Source organism: Centrocercus urophasianus, unplaced genomic scaffold (assembly GCF_019232065.1).
Source record: "Centrocercus urophasianus isolate 14NV4802_14NV808 unplaced genomic scaffold, USGS_Curo_1.0 seq_13, whole genome shotgun sequence".
NCBI classification, from domain to species: domain Eukaryota; kingdom Metazoa; phylum Chordata; class Aves; order Galliformes; family Phasianidae; genus Centrocercus; species Centrocercus urophasianus.
This window is the reverse complement of record NW_024884475.1, coordinates 29500174-29520287: the sequence shown is the minus strand read 5'-3', so window position 1 is coordinate 29520287 and position 20114 is coordinate 29500174. Positions and strand designations below refer to the sequence as shown.

Sequence of the window (20114 nt, the reverse complement as noted above, 5' to 3'; positions counted from 1 at the left end):
CTGGAATAGTTTGTTTTGTTATTATTTTCTACCTATGTCTTTCTATGTATAATCACATAGCAGTTTAAAACTGTATGTATACCTTTCAATGAAATTCATCATTAGGCTTGCTGCTAAGAAATAAGAGTAAATAAATGTTTTAGAGTAATCATCATTTTTGCTTGTTTACTGTATAATTTTAATCAGTTCTGTTTTCAGACTCTGTTCTGAGAACAGTTACCAGAAACTGAAGTCAGCTCAGCAGCTGAGGCTGTAGGCAGACTTCAAGAATTATCTTGTATTTATTCTGAGCATGGGAACATAGTGAAATAATCACCTGGTAAATTTACTTTGATAATCCCTCATTTATTGACAATGATGAATGGATGTTGTTATAAGTTTAAGGCCAAGAGCAAGAATGCCTGCATCTTTTTAGCATGTCTACAAGTCTTCTTTTTGAGATCTTTATAAATTCAAGGTACCTTGATTTTCACAGGCTCTGGATTTCTTTGGTTTGTTGGTCTCCACAAGAACAGTCTGGGCAGAGCAGCTCCAAGAGTTGTTATTTTCTTCTTCAGCTTCCTTGCTTTATTTCAGATAAGTTTAGAACTTGGTAGGAATACTGAAAATTTCAAAATAAGTTTCAGTTATGAGCAGTATTTTGCACTGTTTGAGTTATAATAGGGACAAAGTGTGATTTGTTCACAACAACAAAATGATACAACTTATCCCTGAGGAGAAATGTAATAAAGGTTATGAATCAAATTAACTAATTATTTGCTTTTCCAACTTTTCCAAGTCTGGAGAATGATATGTTTTATCAATTGTAGCATTGGGGATTTTTGGTAGCACTGAAAATGGATACCCTTCAGTGAGGTCTTTCCTGCCACTCTTCCACACACAAAGGAGGGGCCGTCTCTCCCAGTGAGAACTGTATTCCTCTCTCTCATTACTGGAGTACAGTGCTGGAGTACAGTAAAACAGGTACCTCCTTTCCTGCTGCTTATCCTCTAACAGTTATTTGTTCAAGTTTCTCCATAATTCTCATAAAACTAAAAAATACCAGTCCTCTGACCTGAAAATGAAAGACACTGTCGATGCCTCTTCAAGAGGCAGCTCAACTCCAAACGTGGTTTTTCGTTATGGCTGTTCCTTTGACTAGAGCTACACCAAATGGCTAAAAAGCTTTTGTCTGAAGCTGGACAAAATTGTTACCAACTTAGTAACAGCAGAGGTGCTTGTAAGCTGCAGATTGCTGATGTGAGATGAATTGTTCATAGAAGCATGTGGAATTATCCCTGAAATTAGAATAGGTGGTCGCTGTCAATTTTAGAAGGTGAATTGCATGTGGGAAAACCTGGAAAATACAGTTTATTTCTCACATTCTGTACATTGTTCTTGTGAATTCTCCAAATTCAGAGGATCTCTGCTTCTACAAATAGGCCTCTTTAGCTTTCTTCTGTCTTCTGTCTTCAGACTGGTACAGGAACACGATAGTACAACAGCACTGAGGATGCTGCTGGTTGAAACGCAAAACATTTACGTAGGGGCTCACACACCATAGCTGTAAAGAAGCAGAATAGCCCTGGTACATTGGGTTTGAGGATTTTTCCTTCCTCCTTTACCTCACTCACAGAAAGATGGCCTTAAGAGAAAAACAACAAGGTTTAAGAGGGAGTGTTCAATTACCTGCGTAGACCAGAAAACCTGTGTGTTTATGGTGAAGTTCAGAAGTCCTCTGAGAAACCATGTTTGACGTTTATAGTATCAGTGTCCTCCCTCAAGGTAATGAGAACATTCAGTGTGTACAGTGCCTGGGAGGACTGGACCATTCCTGAAAGAAATAAATCAGCTAAAAGTTAAAATCTGGGGAAAAAAAAAAAAGTTGTCTGTTAGCAGTCTAATGCCAATTCCTACTGATGTATTTTCTTATGAGAAGTTGTAGGGGAATCGGAGTGTTTAATTACTGCAAACCGTCAACTACTGCACTTCTATTGCTAACATCCTGATTTTCCAAACAAACAACAACGCAGAAGCTCTTGGTTATTTAACCACTCAGCCCATCACACCTTTTGATCCAGCAGGTGGACTGCAAGGTTGAGTTTCTCATGCTCATTTCAACCACTACAACGTTCGATCGTATTCAAAAAGAAAAAAAGAAACAAGTCCATTCAGTCATGAACATTAATCATTACTTCTTACAGCGCAGCTCTTCAGCCAACTGTGCATCACTTTCCCCACTCTGGCACGCCGTGTGGCTGCACCTCAAGAGGCTCTGGTGCTGGCACACAGCACAGCAACGCAGCCTCTCTGCACCATCAGCACTGTGGGATCCCTCACCTGGGCCAGCTCTGGAAGAAGTTCTCTATCACTTAAAGCAAATGAGTACGATTTCTTATGAAGTCAGCACTGAATTTCAGTCTCTCTTTGCCAACTTTTTTGTCCACATGACAGCTGAAGAAATATATGTATTTATAAATATATTGCATGCTTTGATTGCTTTCAAACTGCTCAATTTTTCCATTGTTAAGTAGATTTTATACATAAAAGAGGAAGAGAATGAAAAGTTAAAGATTATGATTATATAGAGATTATATGCAAAATTTAGTTTTTACTTTCTATTAGAATGTTTTTGTATAAACTTTACAGAAACTTTATTTCCATAGGAATAAAAATTGTGAGTTTTAACACATATAGACAAAAATGAAACTAATTTTCTAAAGTAAAACTGTGCAAATTTAAAATGTAAATCAGTACTAATTATGTACTACTGCATTAAAGTAATTAAAATAATTGTATTTAAAGGAAAGTGTTTTGTCTAATAAATTAAGATCAAGCCATACCCAGAATAAACCAAAAAGAATTCTCAAAGTGAAGACACAAAATAGAGATCATGAGTAGAATAGTCTGCATTCATGCAGTGAAATACTCCATTATTTAAGTGAGCGTGTGATGATACAGAAGCATGTGAAAAGGTTTGCTGATACACACAAGAGAAGAAAATGAACACACATCCAACTTGGAGAGGGTATAAAAGAATATTTGATCTTTTAACTAGTAGCTTACAGAGACTTCTCCAACCCTTGTTATCTGAGCTTTCTGGAAACAGTATTAAAAAGCAGCCAAATATACTACTGTCCCAGAAAGCCTCACAGAGATCATAATCTTTCCCCTCCTCTCAGTTGCTTGTTATTCACTTGTTATTCACTGACATCTTTAGGAACCCAAGGTTTTCAAAGCAAGCTCCACATCAGGCATACTATAAAAGACTTAAGAGTTTTGATAGGAAAAACTTTATAATCAGAAACCTTCAAATTATGCACAACTTCTGATCCCTGGCTACACGTTAAAGTGACCAAAATTTGGAAGGTGTGGGGGATGAGTGGTGGTAGATTTGATGTTCAGACTTACGAGCCTTGAGGGTCGTATTTCCTCCATTTCAATCACTAACTTACTGTGCCAAGAACCATTACAAATAAAAGCAAGCCAAAAAGACATTATTGGGATTTTATAATAATGAGAGAATCTTGCAGAGGAGCATTAGTGTCCACATATGGTTTTAGGCTAATTAAAATTCTATTTTAAATGGACTGATTAAACATTTTCAGGAAATTATCTGTTCTCTGGGGAAACCTCCCATTTCTGTGAGGAGCACTCCCACAAACACTGCAGATGTACTGTTATGAAGTTATAAATATTCAGTGACTGCTGTATCAACACAGCAGCACAGCTTTGTATTCTGTACGAAGACTTCTCTTGAGCCACAGCAAAAGCCTTGAAATGTAGAACGCCTTCCAGATCTGGAATTACAGCCAGTGCCTTTGACCTGAGGAACCTGGCCATGTGGACGTGGAGTGGGATATATTACTTGAAAAACTTAAATGCATATAATCTGCTTTTTTTTTTTCCCCTCTTAAGCAGTATCTCTTAAAAAAAAAAAAAAAAGTGTTCACATTCTTATAAAGCTAGCTAGTCAGAGCATCCTCCAGCAATAACTTCCAAAGAGGCCAAGCATAAATTGAAGAAAAGAATACAAACCATGAAACGTGTTGGTTTACTTCTGATGCTTGTTGTTTGCTTCCATAGCAAAGGAGATGAAGGGACAGTGCTGGGGTCAGTCTTCTTGGTCCTCCAGGCAGGATCTGGGTCCACTCCATACTACCACGTGAGAGGCAACAGCTTCTTTGTCCCAGTAAGAAGGCAGCTGGGAATCATTGAGATTTGGGGTCAGTGGTAAGAAACTAGAAAACTTTATAAAGTTTATAAACTTCAGAGGTTTCCTGGAAGACAAACTGGGAACCATCAAAACCTCAAAGCTGTAATTCCCAATCAGGGAAAGCAAACAAAGTGTGCTCTGTCTTTTGTACATAGAAAAATTTGGATATATGATGTGTGGTACACGATATTCCACAACTTTCCACCCAGGGTGATTGAGGATTGCCCATAACAAAGCACCTCATTTTCTGCTTTTGCTGCTTCATAGAAGTTTAGATCGTGTACCACGTACAGCAGTGCCAGTGTTACAGGCAGCTTCCTGTTCCAAGTCCAGCAGCTGGAAACACAACCAGGGAATTCCTTGTTCCTATAAATTTAAGCACAGAAGAAGCTATTGTTGCTTGGTAATAACAATCAAGTTTTTAGAAATTTAAAGGCCAAATTCAACCCTCAAGAAGGACGCTAAAGCCTCAATACCACAGATGAGATGTAAAGAACAAAAAAGCTCCAGTAATCCTTCAACAGGAAGGGCAGAAGGCACAGGCACCTCACATTTTTCATCAGTGAAGCGTTTGTTTGTAGGGAATTTTCACAAGCGAGCTCCAGCTCCCAAAGACACTGACAAATGGCAGGGAGCCCTCCCAGCCAGCACAAACACTTCTCTTTTTTAATCTCCCCATAATTTCCTAAGGCAACGTCATTTTCAGGCAGCAAGTGCAGGGAGCATCTGACGGACACCATGTCTCACTGTTGCACGACAGAAGTATAATAACAGTAATATTTAAAAAAGCTAAAGCTGTCACTGAGATGACTTTAATCTTGAGCCCTGATGTGCAAAAAGCAAAAGCATTTCCAACTGCTGCAGCTGGGACTGCTACTTGTGCCTCTGCCGCAGAAGTACAGCCACGCCACAGAATGCAGGTAGGTCACAAAAGATCCAAAAAAAACAACGAGGAAGAAACACAGTGTCATTTTAGGGAAGAAATACTTTTTTGCCAAGGCTCATCACAAAGACATTCTGACAGAAAGGACGTTCTGAAGTTCTGATAACCAAATGTGCATTACTAACAGGAAACAGCAGAGTCTCATCTTAGCAGTGCATGAGCAGTGAACTAAATCACAGGAACCTAAAGCCCAGCTGACATAAGATTCCTGTTGCAGGTGCTCTGCAACGTTATCTTCATTGTAAGCTAAAAGATTCAGTAACTGACCAATCAGCAACGCAAGACCAGTCTTCCAGCTGTCAGTGTATATTCCGTAAGCTCAACCAGTAATCTATATTCAACTGAAGTATTTTAAGCATGATAACATGCAAGAGAAAGAAAACAATACAAGCAGGTTCTCAGTGACCGCTGACCTCACAGGGACACAGATGGCTCTGCTGGGATGCACCTTGCTGCAGGAGAGGTTGTACCAAACCATCGCTGCTCCTTTGCCACTGCCTGGGAGGTAACCTATGGCTCAGACACAGCGTGCCGTCCACAAGGGTGCAGTGTGACCTTGCTGGATGCTTACCCTACGAGCAGTGCAGCAACAATAGTGGGAAACAGCAGAACAAGGTGTCCTGCTTTTGTTTTATCAAAGAACTTATAACGCTTGCAGGAATTTATGAATCTCCTGCATCATATTTCAGTCTTTGTTGGAGATCTCTACCACGAGAAGAGCAGGAGCAAATTATAAGAGCTGTCCTGGCAGTCCTGGAGGGGCTGTTAATGCAGGAGCACGGAGCCTCGCAGGCCAACTGCCTGTCCCCTTTGTGTGCCCAGCCAACGTTCAGCCCCACCAACTTCAGCCTTCCCACAGCACTACTCAGAGGTCAGTCACTCCAGAAACAGTCTCACAATGAGCCGTCCCCAGTGATGTTGTAGGATGCATTCTGCTTCACTTCAGTGTTGATACATTAGGATCAAAAACAGAGCTACATGAAGAGAGAAGGAAAGTTTAGTGGAGACAGAAAATAGTCCTGTGAAGTGATGGCCACCTGGTCTTCCGAGTACCAGAAAGCAGACAACAGCCTATTTCAACATGACCACCAGCACTCAACAACTGTTAGAAAAGCTTGGATGAGCCGCTTCTTACAGACAGCACAGCCCAGGAGTGGAGCGCTCAGATCCCAGCACTCCCCTTCACAGTGCCCCACACACAGACAGCAGAGGTTCCACGTGGGCAACAAACCACAGGAAGAGAGCACCCGGCACGGACACCTCTGTTTGGTATGGTCAGCTGTGCCAAGCAGAATTCCAAAGTGAAAAATACACGTGTTTAGCTGCGCTTGTTTGCAGACACAAGTGGAACAAGATGTGCTTGCACAGGATATCTAAGCCACATCATTGCCTGAACGAATAAAATCATGTGAGGAGAACCTCTACCAGCAAGAATTAAGCTTACCACTGCCACCTATGCAGAGCATGCATCTACCTGCTGAAAGGATGGGAAGGAAGAATCACAAGAGCATAATCCATCTCTTGTGGGAAAAATGACTGAAGATCTTCTACTTTTCAGCATGAGATGGAGGTAAGAGCAGAGCAAAAGGAAAGAAAGAGAAGGCAGCATTCCATTCTGATCATTTCACTACCACATCATTCCTTATTTTCTCCCGCGCACCTAAAGTGGAAGTTTACAAGGCATGAACATACTGTGAGAGGAGTCTTGTAGGAAAGATGCACCAAAAAAACACTCAGCAAGACTATCTATCCTCAGGTACCTTCTGTTGGTATGTCCTGCTGAGTGAGGGTGAGCAAAAAGCTCCCTTCCTGTCACACAGTATGTGGTACCTCAATTTTTATATATATTTAGCAGAAGTTGCATTAACAACATCCTGCATTCCAACTGTTGATCTGAATTCCGTTCCATTTCTTTTGCCCATTTTACATATGGATGTCACGTTTGCATCTCATCATATGCCTTGCAAGAATACGTGCTATAAACAAAACTGCACACTAGAGGAATGAAGTAAAAACATACATAGCATTTTCAGAATTAAGGTGAAAGCAGGATTCTAACAACAGGAGCTCTCTAGAGCTCAAGCTGGTCTCCCAGTTTAGCCTTAGAGAAAGCTGCACTTCTACTTCTGCCATCCCCACCCCACCAGGCAACAGCTCCATCAAAACAACAAGAAACACTTCCTGCAGCCGATGCTGCACAACCCAACTGCTTGGCCTTGCCTTGCAGCAGCATGGTGTAAAGCAAGGTAAATGCATAGTTAGTGGATGCAAAACAGGCTTCCTTCCCCACTGAAACAAGATGGCTTAACCCCTGCATGGGACCCAGGGCCTACATACCCCTTGTGCCTACAAGATCTCTTCACATTTCCTTCCCACAGCAGCGACTGTATGACCATCAGTCTCCCTTCAGGATCACAGTTAATTGGATGAAGGCTGAAACAGCAACAGATTCCTGATGTTTCAATGGTAGGGAAAACATAGCTTCTCATCTGCAGCACTAAAGTTTTCAGACTGGAGATGTGCTAAGTTACCCAGGCCCAGTGGTCACTGTCACCCTGCCATCACTCATTTTCTAGAATGACTGGTTATAATTCATCTTTGAAGATGTCTAACTCACACCAAGTAACACAGGTTAACAGTTCTAATTGCACAAACTCATAACTTAAAGTGTGGAAAAGCAGCAACGTGACCTGCACAGCTCATCTAGTTCCCATCCAGCTGGAGCTGAGCAAAGCCCCACCAAGTTATGCACAGCTACGGCAGGTTCATTTCAGCAGCCCCCTTACACTTCAGCAAAATAGCAGTACGAAATGTAACTGCATTCCTGAAAAGTCACATGGACTGAATTATGTCCAGGAGAGCGTGGGCCTATTGCTTTGGTACCAATGCAGATTGAGAGGAAGCTGCCATGCCCCTGGGAGAGCACAGCTCACTGCTTTGATGCAGCCCAAGGGCTACAAATGAACTGGCCACCAAGAGCACATGTTGGGTATTTGGTTTGTTGTGTTGTTGTGTTTTGTGTTGTTGTTTTCCCCACTGCACACACAGCAGGCAGTAGGCATTTGACATATCATATTGTTTCCCAATTAGCATAAATTAAAATCAAACCTAACGAGAGTAGATTGTGCTACTTCAAGCTATCTTCTCAGCTATGGGAAAGAATGCAAACCCTCAGCCCCAGAGATCTGCACCATGGATGCCTCTCTCCTGCTCTGCCCTATGTGCATATCTGTGTAAAGCACCGCTCAGCCACTCCCCCCTCCCATCTAATCTCAGTACATGCCTGGAGGAAGAGAAGCCAATATCACCCCCACACGCTTCTCCTCCTGCCTAGCTGCCCTCCCAGCTGGTATGAAGGATGCATCCATCTCCATGGCGAGGCAGCTAACACTGAGGGTTGAGGGTTTTAGTTTTAATCTCTTCCTTTAACCTTTCTGCATGTCCAGCTGCAACACAAAACCATCTCAGGGATGGAAAGCTCCCTTTTAACAGGAACAGGCCCCAGATACTGACTGCCAAACTGAACAAAGTGACTGTGTATCTGTTGTGCCTTGCTGATCAAACTCTTTGCTAAAAGCTTCTGGCTTCAGGGTACTGGGGCACCTGAGTCAGCCATTCAGCTGCTCTCACACTGCTGAGCACTCCTTACTCAGAGGGTGGTGAGGCACTGGAACAGGCTGCTCAGAGAGGTAGTGGATGTTACATCCCAGGCAGTGTTCAAGGCCAGGCCGGATGGGGACCTGGGCAGCCTGCTCTAGTGGGTAGCAAACATGCCCACTGCAGGGAGGTTTGAACTGGATGATGTCTGAGGTCCCTTCCAGCTCAAACCATTCTGCAATTCTATGAGTACCCAGCGGGGAGTTCAGCAAGATGTGCTGTGCCATGGGAGCTGCAGCACATTTGCTTAGGAAATGTGCTGCAGCTTGTTTTTTTTTAAGGAAAAAAAGGAAAAACTACCCCTGAGATCATAGAAACAAAGACATGCACAAGACAAAACCAACCTGAATTCCCCTGGCTGGGGGAGTGAAAACTCCTCACTGCTCTTTGTGCTTGTGTACATCATTATAAGGAATGCATTACAGTGGTGGGAAAGCCAGCTTCAAGCCTCCTCCTTCCACCCACAGCTTCTGCTGCATTTACCTCTGTTCCATCACTCATTCACGCTCCCTCAGCCACTCACCCACATACACTCCTTGCTGACAGCACAGCTGCACGCATGCATTCAGAGCTACAGGAACTGCCTTTGTAATTCTGGTATTGAGAGAACAAGCAGCAGGCTCTGAGGGGCTGTGCAGGACAGACCGCTGCAGGTGTACACCGCACACTCATGCAGCGTGCACTCATTCCAGCTAACTGATGCAAAACCTGACTGAAACTGAAACAGCCCCTAGGGGCTCTTTGCAAGAGCAAGTTCTGGCTAATTTTAGATCTGAGGCAGGATCAGTAACCATCAAATATGGGAAGTGGGGTTTTCAAAGAAGCTGAAGGCAGCTGAAATCAGTGAGAATGAGCTGTTTCTTTCATGTCCTCTTGAAGAGCTCAGCCCTGGCAGCCATGGCAAAGGCAGATCCCCACTGCAGTCTGCAGTGAGAAGCGATCCTGCTCCCCCAGCAGACCCAGGTAGCCTGGAAACACCAGGGCAGATCACACCCTTCTTCCCAGGGGCAAACATGGCCTGCGTGCCCAGATGCACACTGACCTGGGGTTCAGGACAGGCTTCAGGACAACACTTCTGCCTCACAAAGTGATGAGCATTGACCCAGCAGCGAGCTGTACTAACAGCCCTGCAAGTGCTATTCCAGGCTCCCAGAAATCCACATTATGAACCGGGGTGTCACCAGCATGACATGATATATGCAGTAGCAAAGGGAAGACACAATGTGTCACAGACACAGAGCACAACAGCAGGAGCAGCACAGTTCCTGTACTTTGTCTTCATTATTTGACAGTTTGCCATCTCTCCAGGATGAAGCCCGCAATCCCTTATCAGCAATGTGCTCGGCTGATCGCAGCAGCACAGACCACACTAGATTCTTCAGTAGCCAGAGTGTAACAACCCCCACTGTAGCTGCAGATTGGAAGTGCCACATTAATCGATTTGGGTCTCAGGATAGGGGTGAGCTGCTTATGAATCACTGCACCTCAGTGCAGCAGAGGGACTGGATCACAACTCAGCCATATAACCAGCAGCACACACCATACAGCAACATGATAAACAAAGCATGGACAAAAAGGCATTATCAGAAGAAGGCTTTCAACCCCACATACATGAAACAAAGCTTCTAAATTTCACAGGCCATTAAATAAACACACCAATCTCAAACATGGTGATTACCTGCTAGGGATACACTTCAAAATTTGCACTCATTTTAAATGAAACAAGGAGGAAAGTGAAGGATGGTCTCACTGTTACTGTGCAGCTGAGGGTCAGGCAGCAGGGCCTGCCATCACAGTGCAGCAATTGCCACACACAGCTTGATCTCACGTTGTTATTATGAGCCATTGTGCTTCTTCAGGGGCATCACAGCGAGCGTTGTTGCCATCCCCCACATGTTCCTGGAAGATCTGGTCCCTGCAGCTTGAATACTAGCAGGGTATGAAGGTATTAAGCTCTGAGATTCATCCCAAATCTAAGCACCATCCTCAGAGCCCAAAGGACATAGTTGTCCATTGCCTCACTCGAGCATCTTGGCTTCATCCTCAGGCACCAAAACCTGCACACACTGTAAGAAGCATCAGAATAGCCATTTGTAAGGAAATAAGGGTGCAATACACACAAAGCCAGTTCTGAGAGGCACAACACAAAACCTGTGCTCATTTAGTAACACAGGCCTCCCCAGGCCTTCTCAGGCAATTAGCAGTTTCCATTTAACTTAAAAAAGCATAAAGCTGCTGAAACAAGAAGCAAGGCTAAGACAACAGCAGTACAGCACATGCTGGTGTACCATCAGGACAGAGCGCACAAGAGGGTTTGAGCAAGTTCCCATTTTGGCTATTTTGGTGCTGAAATGCGTGGCACTTTCTCAGCTTTCCGGCTGGCTGCATCTCAGGGATGGCTGCATTCCCACCATCCACAACCATTGCAAGCCTCCTGGAGTCAAACTCTACACTGTGAAACACATTCAACAAACATAAGATATTTATTAGCAGCGGCAGGGGAAGTAAATAATGGGATGGAGGAACACCCTTCCTATGCTTTCAGATATTTAAATAAATGAGGCTTAAAAGCCATTTATTTCAGAATCGCTGTTGCCAATGATTAACACGTTTTAACTACTCAGCCTTGCGTTAATCTCTCTGGGCAGACAAGGAAACATTGCATTAACCTACACTGTTTGTTCACAGTTTTCAAACTGAATCTTTGTTATGTTGCCCTGGGGCCCAGAGGTCCAACGCAGATGGAAGTGCTTTTTCAGATGCCCATGGCTCAAGACTGGCAGGTTTTGACTTAGCACCTTGTGCTAAATGGCACAGCTTCCCATTGTGCTCACTGCAGAATGGGAATTACAGGAATTATATCCAGTCCTTCCAGTCTTAACATTTCTAAAGAATAACCCAGAAAATACTTGAATTATAAAGAAACAGAGAAGGCTCAGCTCAGCAGACCCAACGGTGCTTGTCCATCCCTGCACTGGACATGGAAGTGTGATTGTTATTAACATTTCATCTGATATACTCTTTGTTAGTCTTAGTATTCAACCAGAATCCAGCTTTGGTTCTAATATATACATGCCTAAATTCTTTTTAAATTTTGACAAATTGCTTTTCCATCGATAGTATTCCTGCAAATAGCCAACTCCCTACTTGGCATCACAGCACACCTTCAGCTTCTCTTCAGATTTCTCTCACAATGGAAAGCTCCTTTAGTTACAACTCTTTTTCAAAGTGCTTGCAACACAGAACAGTGTACCACACATCAGTGGTACAGAGGTTCCAACCTACATTAGGTGGGTAGGGTTAACTGAAACTGCTCAGGGGAACCTGCAAACACCGACTCCAGAGTTCCACCAATCAGCTCAGATAACTTCAGAGCAGCACTGAGGTGTGATGTAGCGATAGAGCAAATCTCTCAGCAAGGCTAGAGAGAAGGAAAAAAAAAAAAAGCATTAAAAGCTTCAGGAGAAGTGAAGTCATAAGAAGATGAGATGCCAGGCTGAATTCACATTGTCAAATCAGGCACATACTTTCCTCTCCTGTTCAAGTAAAATATACACTCTGCAGGAGCCTGGATGAGAAACTTGGAAGAAGCATCCAGCCATCACTGTGATTTGTTCATCGAGAAATTCTGCTGAATCTGCAGTTGTTGCTAAAGCAACAGAAAGCTTATACTGAAGCAAAAAAACTGAAGAATTAAAGTTGACAACACACTGCTATTTCTGAAAATTAGATAACACACATCACCTCCACACATCCAATCTTGAAATCTGTTGTCTTCCATGCTTTGCACTATGGGATAATTGTGCAAGAACAGCGAGGTTGAGATTAGAAAGTCCAATACGAAAAGGAAATGCTGGAATGTGTTTAAAGATATAGAAAGAGTAATCTTGACATGGCTATTAATTGTACTTCTAAAATATGAAAGAGTAGACACAAAAGGCAAGGTTAAGAAGCAACAGAAAAAAAATACCTGTAAGTTAGCCAACAAACCTCTTGCTGAAAATATAGCTGAGACCAACAGCACCAACATAAAGTACATTTGACATGCAAGGCATAGCTAATCAGATTCACACCTTTATAAGCATACCTCAGGACATGAGCTAGCCACTGGATGTTTTTTTTTCCTACTAGGGAATGGGCAGGGAGGGGGAAGAGGATATTTATCTTATTACCACTGCTGTACTCTGCTCCTTTTACTCTGGAACCAGATATATTAGCAAAAACATACATAAGGAATCCCAAATTTTGTTTGAATTCATCCACGGGATTATTTGTGATATGCTTAATATAGTGGCTCAGTTTCTTAAAGATTAAGGAAACACAACATATGTAGATAATAATAATTTTAAAAAAAGCGTTACAAGCCATGGTAATGAGCACATGCACTCTATGTCCTTTTGAAATCCCCTGAAAAGTGAGAAGAAACATGGCTTTGTTACCAAGAATCAGTGCTATATTTTGAAAGTGGAAGTTGAGGCCATGGGTCTTCTCCTCCCTCACAGCACAGCCCTACCATGAGCAGCAAGCTATCCCTGCAGAACAGCAGGAAGCAGCAACGTTGGGGAAGCATTACGCCATAGAGTGCTGCACAGAACCTGCCTCCGTGCTTCCGAAGTGATGCAGGGGCAACCAAACCCCTCAGCAACATCAAACCAGCAGGAAGCCAGAGAAAAGGCTCAGCAGAACTGTAGAAACAGATCTCATTCAAAGCAAATCCTGATCTGGGGAAGCTTTACTGATCGGAACACATCTACGTCAGGATTTCTTTGCCGTCTAATACTTCGCATAATGCCCCCAGAAGCAAACAAGTAACAAATCATTGCATGAGGCAAATTTGTGAAGAGTTACGAGGAGTACTGCTAATTGTTAAGGCTTCGGTTTCTTCAGAATTTACTTCAAGTATCTGGAAAGTGATGCACTGTTACTCATCCCTCCCTACCGTTCTGCAGTAGTATGCAACCTCAGGATGTGTACTCATGCCTCACCTCCCTAAGAGCTAAATGAGTCTGGAAAAGGAATATTTACTATGGGTTAAAATGTAACTGTGGTTGATACATTCTTTCCGATTTGATATGCTTCACCCAGATCCCTCTTCCTCCGCTAGAACAGAAGGAAATATTTTATTGTTTTCATTGCAAGAATGGTAAACAACTCCAAATTAACTCTCATTTCCTTCCTTTTCAACTCATCAGATTTTTATTAAGCTTTTGTTTGTTTGTTTTGTTGCCATTGTTTTGGGTTGTTGTTGTTTTGTTGTTTTAATATCATGGTTAAAGGCGCACATACACAGCAACTTGACTGATCTTCCAAATAGCCCATTACACATAGAATAAGCCATTGAATTAGAGCAATTTATTGTGGTTGGAAGGCAATACAGACATTCACCATTTCATTCTATACCTCCAGATTATGCCTTCCATATCAAGAAGCCAACAAAATCTTTGGTAGGAATTTAGGTCAGGTTAGTGGCCTTATCTTCTTTACAACACAGAATCTAGTTGTTTTGTTCATTTGTTCTTTAATATAAAAGAATGACATCCTATTTGCATAAACATGAATTCAGTGGAACCTTATGTAATACATACTAATTTTAGCATCCTTGACAAAGGATTTTTCCTTCATATACATGTGAAAATGTGTTCACCTGCTTTTATAGTGAAGTTCTGTTTGCATTATTTTTACATCACAAAAAATATTTAACTTTCCCATCCCCCATTTTATTTTCATTTTATTCCTTCCATAGAGCTACTGCAACCAGATTAGTCCTAGCTATCTGCAAGCCTTGCCCTTTGAATTACCCTGATGTTACATGTATTATTTATAATCTTTTGACAAAAAATATCCTCCTAGAAGATGCATTGCAAAGGTGTTTTCCGTATAAAGAAGGCTAAAAGCACCAGCTAGTACATACATGAATGCATCTAAGTGGAGCCTTATTACTAAACCTCTCTCTCTCTTGCACTTTGGGCAGTGATTCACAATTGTGCAGCACTGCAGTATTTTTCTTTAATTTTACTGTTGTATACGATGTATATGTTGTTCACAGGCTGAGAGAGCTGGGCTTGTTCAGCCTGGAAAAGAGAAGGCTGCAAGGAGATCTTATTGCAGCCTCACAGCATTCAAAAGGGGATTACAGACAAGAGGGGAATCAACTTTTTACAAGAGTAGACAGTTACAGGACAGCGGGGAATGGTTTTAAGTTCAAGGAGGAAAGGTTTACACTGGCTATCAGAGGGAAGTTCTTTACAGGGAGAGTGGTGAGGTGCTGGAACAGCTGTCCGGACAATCTGTCAGTCAGGGTGACAAGGCCAGGTTGGATGGGGCCCTGAGCAGCATGGCCTAGTACCAGATCTGGAGGTTGGTGGCCCTGCCAGTGGCATGGGAGTTGGAACTTGATGATCCTTGGGGACCCCTCCAACCCAAGCCATTCTATGATTCTATGAGCAATGAGGCAGTGGCATTGTTTGCTAGTTTTATATACAGATGTGACAAATCAGAGGAATTTACCTAATTTCAGTGGGTATCATGGATTTCAGTACTAAGTTTGTAAAGGCATGAAAGATTTTACTTTGACAACAAGAAATTTCAGAAGAGTTTCTAGGATTACCAGGGAGCTGTTCTGCACTACCTAAGGCTACGTGTTAGAAATGAAGCTTACAGCAGCTGACTGCTATACTTCCAAGCACATTCACCTTTCCTAGCTGCTGCACAAGTTGATGAGGAAGCAGGTCTCACTAAGTGCATACACTCCAACATCCTCCCTGTTTCTCCCAGCCCTCCTTTCCAAGACTAAATTTCTTCTTCCCGTTCCCTCACCTTTCGAATTCAAAACATCGTGCATTTTTATATGCATGTTTTGCAAACCTGTTTGTAGAGAGGTGGGAGAAAATCCACCCCACCATTTACCACTGTTAGCATGAAACCTTGCTTGGGTAAGAGGCTTCCACTCAAAAAAAAAAAAACAGAGGAACATTCTATTACTCTACCTCAGGGTTGCTTTGAAAATAGAATGCAACTAGTTTAGCCACTTTCACTGAAAGCAGTTGTGCTATTGCTATTGTAAGTTACTGCCTCCAGAGAACAGTGATTTAGTGTTCCCTATGAACAGAGAATAGCACATGATAGGGATAGAAGATGAGAAATATTTACTATAATTTAGAGACACAAGAAGATGGAGAAAAAAAGTCTTAGATACACAGTTTACAATGATATAGGACAGGGGTTAGTTCATTTTCTGACATTGCTACTCCTGTCCTTCCTAGCCTTCCCCCCCCCCACCCCCCACCCCAGATGAGAAAGAACACATTTGGTTTCCCTACTTTCCTTTTCTCTTCCCCTCCTCCTCCCACACCCTGAAAACCAGCTCAGTGAGTTGCCAAGGATGATGAAAAGGCAGTTAAGCTAGCTGCAAGAAAAGCTACAGCCTGTATTTTGCAAAACCTGGGATGCATTTCTGCAGGAAGAATGTACCTGCTACAGATTCACACACCCCAAGAAGCCATCCTATGCAGTCATTTCACCAATTTAATAAAGAAATCATATTTTTCAATACGTTCCACTGTGAAAAGTCACAGAACAAACATTTCTTAAGATATCCTATCTTTACCCTCAGAAGATGAAAAATACATTGAGCTTTCCTTTAAAAAGGAAAACATGTAACAAGGGCAAAACCACTCTGTTGAAATGACCTCAGGTCTGTTTCAGAAGTCTAGCCCCAAGCCCATTCTGCTACTTGTCAACAACGGCTCCCTGTTACTGAAGGGCTCTTGTGGGTTAGCCCACCAAAAAGACAGATCTCTTTTCAGCTCCTATTTAGAGGTTGTTTTATGACCTAAGCAAGCGACTGAAGTCTCAGCAGCATTCTGTAACTGATGTATATGATATAAAAATATTTATACTACAGTAGTGTCTGAATTACTATCAGACTACAGTGAGCAGAGTTGTGCTTTCAGACCATGATTACCTGTGCCCAAAGCAGTTTGCAAGGGGGAAAGGAAGTGCATGCTCTGTGTTCAAAAGCTACAATCACAAAAAAAGATGAGCAACATGCGACAGAGAGCACATTGTTTACTTGCACAGTAACACAAAAACAGACTATTGCGGCAAAAGTAGATGCGAGCTCCCACACTACATCCTATGTTTCTTTGGTTAGAGCCATAACTTCATTTTCAGTATGTATTTAATTTTGCAGCAAGTTTGCCCCTTCTTCCACACTGTATTATTTCTCACAGTAAGAAGCAAGGTAGTTAGGATAATCATCAATTTCTGTGTAGGAAACATAACTGATAGCAAATTTTATTTAGTACAGCAATCTGTCTGGAAACACAGGATACTGCCTATAGCACATGAATGCATCGCATTTGTCTGACAGCGTAGTGTGATACGAAAGCAATGTGTTTGAACAGGAAGAAAGGATTTCAAGACTCAAATACATAGGTGAGGCAACTCTCTGAAATGAGCTTTAGTATTTCTAAGGCACCTGCAAACAGCAACACAGAAATAGGCAGAGCACTGCTCGGAGCTATGCAGCCCAGGGTACAGCCATCTCCCATTTAGAACCACAGACCTTTAGCCAAAGCCACTGTGTGCCAGCTCTTAGCCAGCAGTAACTGAGAAACAAGTGATCTTTCATTTGCCAAGCAGTAAAGCCCACGTAGAATGATCACCAAGTAACAGTCAATACGTTACAAATCTGAATTTGTTGCACAGTCATTCTCTCAGAGGCATGAGATGTGCTGGATGCATTTAAGAGATCTGGACTAGCCTGGGTATGCAGGAGGCCACATTATGGAACAAGCACAGGTCTCAAAGAATGGGATTTCTCCCTGCTGCTAGGCACCTCCAGCCAAAAAAGGAGTTGAAATGAATGATTTTTAATTATTGAAATCTCTCTGCTCCTGGTGGCTCCCATGTGTCTAAAGAACAATGCTGTTCTGTAGCAAACAAATCTTCCTTCTTCCCTACTGGTCTTCCAAGCCTGACCACACTAGCAGTGATAGAAAACACTGAAAAGGAAAGAAGTGGTTGGTCAGAATAACAGCAGGCAAAATGAGAAGAGGATGCCACAAGAAAAGTAGAAAATTCACAGTTTGGCAGTTCCAAGACAAGTTCTCTTGGCTGATATCTTCACCTCTTTGGGAGCAAACTGCACCAAGACCCTCAAAAGCAGCACCGCCACCCTCGGTTGCAGTCAAAGACTGGATTATTCACATAGCTCTGCTCAAAAACAAAGGTATCCAACTCTGATAAGGTCAGTAAGAAATAAATCTTGCTTTGCAATGTGTTCCAAGCAACATGAGCCACAGTATTTTGTACCCCTTCAAACTGTAAGGACAGTAGAAGACAATGCTTTGAAAAGCTCTCCGACCTCACATGGATAAGAATGAAAGCCCAGATGGTATAAGAAAATAACCCATTCCCCAGCAGCATAGCTTTTGGGATGCCTGCAGCAGGTTTGCTTGTTGCTGCCAAATTTTTCTGGGAAACAGAATGGACCTGCCTGGGGTGATGCTCAAACTAGCCTTCCTCACACTCAAAGCAGAGTACAAGATGGAGAAATAAAGGTACAGGATGCACCAGCTGGCTTTTAAAAAGAACTTCACTGAAGACAGATTCCCCCACGCCACACATTCTTATAAGAAAGGTGCTATGCTTGATCAATGATTATGTTCAGAACACACAGAACGTGGAGAGGAGAATTTCACTCTTCGTAATTATGATTTTAAATGGTCTTACCACAGGGTCATGCCAGTCAGGGATGGGAATGTGGCTACTGAATCTTTTGCTACTAGGATCAGCAGGTCTAAATACCTCTGAACATAGGTCACAGCTTCCCTAAAAGTCAAGTCAGTTCATTCATGAGCAGATTGCTGCCTTTTGTACAGATATAAAGGCCAGAAAACTATTGCCTACCAGCAACCTTCCACTACCTCTTTCATAACCTACTTACTCTCATCCACATGTGGACTTCTCAGTCTAAATAGCTGTTAATGAAATACAGCCATAACTGATACCAAACCTAAAGTCTTCAACATCTTCACTTGTATTTTTATATGGAATGGTTCATTTCATTGTTTAAGTTCTCTGTGGCAGGAACTGCTGCTATTGCCAGAGGAATTATTGCTTTTTGGAGCCAAATTAACTTTTTATCTAATGAAACTGAACACAATGACAACACTCTTTGGTGAGACAAATTACTCAAAAGATCTGTCTGTAAGAAGTGCTAACTAATTCTCTGCGAATACAAAATACAGTCTAAGGTTGGCAGATACGACTATAAACTTGATTGCAATTGAAGCCAGCACAGACTAGAAAGTTCAGATCAACGTGTGGGGTTGCACAGGCGATATGCTCAGCCCCTTCTACAGTTGCAGCTCAGTACAATTAATACATGCACACTCACACACTTGGGCTTAGGACGGACTAGAAAAATAGATTAAACTTACGCATTTGTCCTGGCAGAAAGCATTAATCTCTTGAGATTCACATTTGTACTACTTTAGTACTAACTGCTTTTCAAACAAATTCTCACTTTTCAGCATGGTAAGCAGGTAGCCAACAGAGTTAACCTCAAAGCCAGCAAGCTGAAGTCATAAGTAGAGCCAGGTTCACTTAAGCCTCAGGTTGAAAAGGATGGACATGAATAAGAATTTCGGCACATACACAGTTAAGACAAATATCAAGTCTTAAAGTTCATGAGTCAGCAACTCTAAATACTCTGCTGTTTATTCAGCATGATCTCTCAAGAACAGCTTTTGGCTAAAGTAGGCCTTAGCATGCACTTGAAGTCAGTAGGAAGCTTCCACTCACCTCCACGTAAGCAAAATGAATTTTCAATAAGCCTTCTTTTTTATCATACAGATACATTCTGCTTATTTATTTAGAAGTCTGCTCTCTCTCCTCATGCCTAGGTAGGTACTCAGCAATTGCTGCACTCCACTGTGTTGGAATATTTGAAGCATGAACCAGAAGATAATATTGCACTCACTGTTTTGTTAGGTGTTTTATGATAGATTATACTCATTAAACCTGCGATTACTGTTTGCATTTATTGTGTTCCAAGAAAGGATTACAAAACAATTACCAATCCCACAGACCTGCTAGAAGGCTTAATTGCAGATTTGCTGTATTCACATCACAAATTAAAGCAGCAGCAAGTTACATTCTTTTGGCAAAATTAAGGTTTGCCCACACACACATATTTTTTTTTTTTTTTTCTACTAGTTGCTCTGTCTTACTGTATTTTATTATGCACTCCAAGTATGCAAAAGCCTCTATATCTACACACTACGCTTCAGGGATCAGAAGAGAAGAAATAAA

At 42.1% G+C, this 20114-nt stretch overlaps 2 protein-coding genes across 9 annotated transcripts in view; one reads left to right on the top strand and one right to left on the bottom strand.

Moving 5' to 3' along the window:
- BANK1 (B cell scaffold protein with ankyrin repeats 1) overlaps window positions 1-2593 on the top strand; it is a 131368-nt gene extending 128775 nt beyond the window's left edge. For 6 of the 7 annotated variants that reach the window (XR_006167539.1, XR_006167538.1, XR_006167540.1 and 3 more), the window contains one exon: window positions 476-748. The gene's annotated coding sequence lies outside the window, so the exon portion shown is untranslated. Of the gene's footprint in view, window positions 1-475; window positions 749-2183 lie in introns of those variants that run through there. The other variant, XR_006167536.1, reaches the window with a different exon arrangement.
- SLC39A8 (solute carrier family 39 member 8) overlaps window positions 1-20114 on the bottom strand; it is a 114957-nt gene that overhangs the window by 28534 nt on the left and 66309 nt on the right. For both annotated transcript variants that reach the window (XR_006167541.1, XR_006167542.1), the window contains exons 8-10: window positions 4018-4183; window positions 1669-1813; window positions 462-601 (exon numbers count right to left, since the gene is read on the bottom strand). The gene's annotated coding sequence lies outside the window, so the exon portion shown is untranslated. The remainder of the gene's footprint in view (window positions 1-461; window positions 602-1668; window positions 1814-4017; window positions 4184-20114) is intronic.